Genomic DNA, 7,091 nt, shown 5'->3' with positions numbered 1-7,091 from the left:
TTCACTTGATAAATCCCTCCTTTTGAAGCTCCTCCCAACTCGTACTTATCAAATCTCGCCGTAAGAGCCTCTAATGCAGCTACAGAAGGGGATTCTGCAGCTCTCCTTTGATTTCCCCTGGAATTTCCATACTCGGCTTTATGGGTGGCCAAATCATCAATAATTTTCCACCCCTTAGTTTCTCCAACATTCTCCCGGAATCGCCATTAGTTTGCCTCATCCAGGATAGCCCTCGATCGTCATAAAGCCCATTATAAAATTGATTGCATAGGCTCCATTTCTCGAACCCATGGTGTGGAATAGTTCGCACCAGCTTCTTGAAACGGACCCATGCCTCATGAAAATTCTCATCAGGACCCTGTTTAAAGCTTGTGATCTGAGCTCTAATGGCATTGGTCTTCGAGGTAGAGAAATATTTCTTCTAGAATGCTAGGGCCAGCGACTTTCAATCAGTGATCCCGTTGGCAGCTCGATCCATATCTCGGTACCATTCCCTTGCGGCATCACGAAGCGAGAATATGAACATCGTCTCCTTCACCTGGTCATGGGTCACACCTGCTGGTGGGGGTATGGAACAGCAGTAGTCAATGAACGTCTCCATATGTTTGGCTGCATCTTCATTTGCAGCTCCCCCAAATTGGTTCCTCTCAACCAAGTTGATATAAGACGGTTTCGGCTCGAATTTTTTATCCGTCACTGGTAATGCGAATCCCTTATAGAGATTCTCAGCTGTCGGCTCGGAGTGACTGGCTATACTTGCTTCTTCAGCCATGTCTGGAGATGTGATGGTCTCAGCTGAAGAAGTGGAAACAGGAGATGAAGGTGGATCCTCCTCAAATAAAGCGTTCTCGTAGTAACTGGACAGAGTACTCAGCTCTTCCTCTGTCGGTAATACTCTAGATGATCGTCTCAACTCGCGCAAAGTCCTTTCAATCTCAGGATGTAATGGTCTCAATTCACCACCCTGTGACCTGCGCATAAGAGGAAACTACAAGAAGAATATGAGAAAAGTTTAAGGAACAGATGTCCCTTAAACTAGAAAAAAGACTAAAATAAAAACAACTAAAAATTTAAACAATTGCCTCCCCGGCAATGGCGCCAAAATTTGATACCGTCGTAGAGTACCAAAGATAAATTTATATTTCCAAACTACTACTATAGCTAGTGGCAGTCAGGGTCGAACCACAGAGAGGCGAATATAATTTATAGTTTTCCAATTCTAGTCTAAGGTAACAAATGTGAGGGGGATTTGATTTGAGTTGATCTATAACTAAAGGCAATAAATGAAAAGTAAACTAAGCTAGTAGATGAAATCAAATATTAAAAGGGTGCTAAGATGGTCGGTTCACTATAGTTTCGGCGGCAGCATCCTAGGTAAGTCTGAAATAATCACGTGAGACGGGAAAATAAGAAGTCCTCTCGGTCCTTTCTAAACAGGTAGCATCTTTCGATCTCGCTGCAGGTCCTTAATATCACTAATGCTAACTTTCGTCCTGAAAAGTGATTTAAAAGGCTAAACTAACTTATCTCTCGATCTTATTAATTTAGTCGTCTTAATTAGGCAGACTATTTCCCTCCCCTATCTTTCGATCTTATTGGGTCGGTCAATTTCTAAACATTCAACTAGTCGCGTGCACTCGATTCGTCAAATATAGCAATTAAATTAATTAAAACGAAGGTAATCTCACGTGGTCGGTCGATCGACCAGGTAGGCCGGTCGATCGACCATGGTGCGATTTCTGGTGTACTATTCTACGCCGCCTACTTCTACAGATTCCCTACATCCTAGCACAAGTGGTTTAGCTACTCATACTGGAAATAATAACAACAATAAAATTTACTAATAAAGCAAGCGAATTCATGATTAAAATAACTAAATAAACAATTAACAATGAAACAATAGTTTGGCATTCGGAAAACTATTCTAGCAATTCTAATCTATGAGTGAATGAAAGCAAAACTGAAATTATGGAACAAAGGAATACCAGTAGAAAGCAGGAAGAAACTTGAAAGCATGAACGAAAATAAGCCAATAAAACCGATTGTATTGAATGATTAACCTTGAACGCAAACCCTAATTATTTCTCTAACTAACAGATAAAGACTTGATGATAAAAGCTTGATAATTGTTCTGAAAAACCAGGTTACGTTATATAGAAAATATTACGCAACTCTTATTCCTAAACCTAATTACAATGGGCTTCGGAAATCTCGTTCTATTAATTCACGTCAGAATTAACGGCTTGGTCGATCGACCACTTAGACCGGTCGGTCGACTGGACTGCACTGTACAGTAGCTTCTGTACTTCATGCTCTGGTCGATCGACCATACAGGCCAGTCGATCGACCACTGTAGCTGGTAGTTTGCTCAAAAAAGCCACGCAAAGTCATCTTTCAGGCCTTGAAATGCGCACCAAGTTCGTTTCTTGACTGAATACTTCACGTCAAATTCAATGCAAGGTACTCGGGGACGGATTTAGCTCAATTTCTACTCATTTCCGCATAAATCTGCAATATTACAACAAAATACGAAAGTAGACGAAAATGGGGAAAATGGTAGCTTAAACTACATAAATGAGCTCTGAAATGCGTGTAAAATAGGGTGTAAAACATCATATATAAGACACGCATCATCAAGCATCCCACAAATGCTTGGTGGCAACTCCGAACATCTCTTGCATCGTTTCGAGACCCTTGCCAAGACGAAACCGACCGATCTAAAACGATCTGGTCGAAAGCATCTTTACGGAGCCGAGCGTGGCTTTCAAAGGACCTCTATACGTCCACAGATTGGCTTGGCGTGTAGGTGGCTATGTCCACAGATTGGCGACTCCGCTGGGGATAACTAGGACACTTGTGTCTTTGTGATCCCTAGATGGTGAGACTCGAACGAGGTCTTGGTTGAAATGTATTAATTGATATTACGGTCATAGTCGGGTTCCTTTTTCGGGCCCACAACCTATCTCTTTTCGACCAATTGGCTCGTCTCGTCGGCGTGAGTTTTCTCATCCCCGTGTTTCTAATCCCGATTGAGTCAAGTATACCGTTCACGTTACACATTTATGTTTCGCCAAAGAGCTTTCATCACCTTGGAGCGCGAGGCTAGGGCACCCTCCTTATACATTTTTTTTGGATTGGTATCCCTCTCGAAAATCGGGTTTTGATTTCTTGGTGTGTAACCCACCCGTTAAGCCAAAACCTGTGTCAGCATTACGCATAATATAATGAAACTGCGAGTGCTTATGTGTTATGTGATCATAAGTCCTTCTGTGTCATTTTCAACTTTTGAAAACACCCTTTCGCGCCGTTATATTGGCCATTTCAAAACCTCGGTCTTTCGCCGACCGTTGCACTTGAAAAACACGCCTTTCTAGGCCGTCGTAATGACGATTTTCAAACCCGGTTTTCTACAACCATTTCAACACGCCTTTCTAGGCCGTCGTAATGACGATTTTCAAACCCAGTTTTCTACAACTATTTCAACACGCCTTTCTAGGCCGTCGTAATGACGATTTTTAAACCCGATTTTTTACAACCATTTCAATACGCCTTTCTAGACCGTCTTAATGACGGTTTTTCAAACCTGGTTTTCTATAACTATTTCAAAACACCTTTTTACGCCGTTATAATTGCCGCGTCAAGACACGGAAATTAACCCGTCTCGCGCTGACAATGGCTCTTTCAAAACTCGAGAAAGGCACACGCCCCTTTTTCAAAACATTTTCAAAATCCCGTGGACCATACACTGTCCCCGAGACCTTGTCAAACATTTCGAAACTCGATTTTCAAAACATACAATTTTGAATTTCAAAAATCGTCTCTAGAAACGGTACATTGTTTTCCGAGCCGACTCAAACTCAAACCGTCTTTCGAAAACAAACTTAAGATAACTCTTCAACTGACCGACTTTCGGAGATCCCTATTCTTCGGAAGCCGTCCATAAAGCGACAAACAAATATTTTTGGAAATCTCTATTTTGGAAAACTTCAGTCCACCATTCAAATTCCGCCTAGTGTCTATCGACTCGAAGCAAACGTACTTATGGGTCTTTACTTACGAGTCGTCTCACACTAGACTCGTCCAACGGCGCCACGCCACTGCGTTGGACGCAAGTCAAAGTCCAGTTAACGCCGTCACCTTATAAATCGAGTTAGCACCGAGGTACCACACACGGTCATCCTCGTCTTGTTGAGTCTGGTCTTTGTTCTGTCCTTTGTGTTGTCTGCGTCCAGTCTTTCGACCGTGTCGGATTGAGATGTAATGTGAGCCGTTTTTCTGCCTCAAAACCATGGCCCCGTCTTCAACTTCGTCCAACAACAACAATGACAACAGAGATGTTTCGACTGCTCAGCTAGCCAGCCTACTCACTGCTCTCAAGTTCACCCTAGACCGTGTCGAGACCCGTATCGACACCCTGGAAAACAAGGAAACTGGAGAACACAACACTACACCTTTGACTGAAACTGAGAAAAGGCTCAAACTCTTGGAAGAACAACTTCTAAACCGGGGTAACAACATCCACCTCGAAAATAATCGAAGATTCGATCCCGTTGGAGATCAACTACACGACAACTTTACCTTGACTGATGTACCCAAATTCAAGGGAGTGGAGGACCCACTCAATCACATTCGAGCCTTCAAAGACTACATGGCCATAAAGGGGGTCAAACAAGAACTCTTCACCCAGATCTTTCCATCACCCATGGAACCGATCCCTCGCCAATGGTACTACTCCCTCGATCCGAAGAACCTCACTACTTGGAACGAGGTCGCAGTTGAGTTTGCTAAATAGTATGCTGACAATGTCGAGATCCAGGCCAACACCCGTACTCTTGAGGTCCTCACTCAAAATGATAAGGAAGGATTCACGGAATTCCTAACCCGTTGGAGGAGGGTAAGCACCCAATTGGCCAGTAAGCCAGACGAATCAACTTTGGTGGAGAAATTTGTCAACAATATCCGCCTGGTATATGCCAACTTACTGAGATAACAAAACATCAAGACTTTCCAGGATATACAAATCCTTGGAACCCGCATCGAAGATGACCTCCGCAAGGGTGTCCTAGCCAAAACCACCGGTAGAGGCTACCAGGGATCCACATCCACCGGATCTCGCCCCTATGGGCAAACAAACAAAATTGATGAGGTCAACCTCCTCGATCCAACCGCGAAAAGAGCTGAGCGCCCTCAAAGAGTATTCACCAACCTAGGGTCAACTTATGCAAGCGCCCTGAAAATGCTTATGGACCAAGGGAAATTACAACCAATCGGACCCACTCTGGATCCATCTGAGGCTAAGAAGACCCGTTTCTGGAATCCCAATGCCTACTGCCAATACCACCAAGGGAAGGGTCATGACACAGAAGCTTGCTTTAAGCTCAAACACATCATTCAAGACATGATCGAGAAAGGGGAATTACTTTTGCCTCCACCAACAAAACCAAACAACAAGACAAACCCTTTGGGAATCCATGCTATCTCCGATGACGAGCCAACCTTAGATTGCTCACACCTCATCTTACCAGTTGATGATGAGGTAAATGCCTTGGAGAAGGATGCCTTGGACGCGGTATTCGTATTCAGCGCTGCAACCATGCTTTCCATGTTCCAACAAGTCGAAAAGGCTATAGCCAGTCTTTCCGAAAGGATTACTCGACTTGACGACGCTTACTGCCGGTTCATTTCAAGATCGTTTGGTGTATGACAATAACGTCAAACTTATCTAGCAAGCCAACCGTTATTGATAAACGTGGACCAACTGATAATAATACAAAAGTATGCCCTTTGATCCTTTTAGAGATTTATAAGTCCTTGCACTAACTGTAGAGGACACCAGCCCCAACAAGCTCCCACTTGTCCGTACAAGTGTACGTGCAATGACGTTATCCGCACTCACTAGAGGACACAAGCTCCAACAGTTTATATGGTCCCGGGAAAGGGGAAACAGGCAAAAGAGATCGGTCATCTTACCCGGTCCGGACGCCCCTATCAGAACCTAAGCATTTCAACGGTCGTTCCAACAATGAATGACCAGGTTGTCCCAGACGTAGACACCCAACCCAAAGCTCCCGAAAATTCGATCCTCAAACAACTGCAAAAAGCAAAAGCCGAAGTTTCAATTTGGCAACTGATTACTACATCCTTCGAACATCGGCAAGCTCTACTACAAGCCTTGGGAAAACTGACTGTTCCCTCTACCTCCTCTCCTGAATAAGTGGTAGCACACATGACAAGGGATGTCCCCAACTTGAACAATCCGATTATCTTCTCCGATGAAGATATCCCTCCATTCGGAGCCAACCATAACCTGGCCCTATACATCACCATGCAGTGCCTAAAAAAGAATGTACCTATGGTTCTAGTGGATGACAGATCTACGGTTAATGTCATTCCCCTCAAAACGGCTCATAAACTGGGTATCAAAGAAGCTGATTTGGTCCCGACCAATCAAGGAGTACGCGCTTATGACGGCACCCGTCGTAAGGTTGCGGGGCTTATCACCCTAACCATTACAACTGGACCTTTGGAAAGGCAAACCAGTTTTCAGGTAGTCGACATTGACACCTCCTTCAACATGCTTCTGGGACGCCCCTGGATTCACGCCGTCAAGGCCGTTACCTCAACCCTTCATCAGAAATTCAGGGTGCCTTACAACGGGAAGACGATCACAATACCCGCTTGTTAATTAGGTTCATATACCTATTATTAGACATCTCTAATGGTGAACTAATTAACATATTAATATGTGTTCTAAGGATCTAGTGCATGCATAACTAAATAAGAGATAAAATAAGAAAATAATGTTCCTTACATTGTTAAATGGTTCGAAATGGGCACAAGTAAGGTCTCCTACCTTCACTTGTTATTGAGCTTAAATGTCAATGGAAGATCCTCCAACCTTGGTCTCAAATATAGAAACCCTCCTCAAGAGATGCACCCAAGATTAGCCCTTATCACTACTAAATAATATTTGTTAGATATTTATTTAGTAGTCTACCTTAAAAATGACTACTAATACTCATATATTTCATTAATAATATTAGTAGTATTTTTGAACAATTTAGATTAAAACTTCTCAAGTTTTTAGAGAA

General features: G+C 43.2%; 1 non-coding gene across 1 annotated transcript; it reads left to right on the top strand.

The window, feature by feature from the left end:
* The first annotated feature begins 284 nt into the window (after positions 1-284).
* On the top strand, positions 285-391 carry LOC141588912 (small nucleolar RNA R71). The gene has a single exon (XR_012519878.1). It is a non-coding gene; the product is annotated as a small nucleolar RNA R71 (small nucleolar RNA).
* Positions 392-7,091: the final 6,700 nt, after the last annotated feature.

Source organism: Silene latifolia, chromosome 6 (genome assembly GCF_048544455.1).
Source record: "Silene latifolia isolate original U9 population chromosome 6, ASM4854445v1, whole genome shotgun sequence".
Classification (NCBI taxonomy): Eukaryota; Viridiplantae; Streptophyta; class Magnoliopsida; order Caryophyllales; family Caryophyllaceae; genus Silene; species Silene latifolia.
This window is presented reverse-complemented; position numbering and strand designations above follow the sequence as displayed.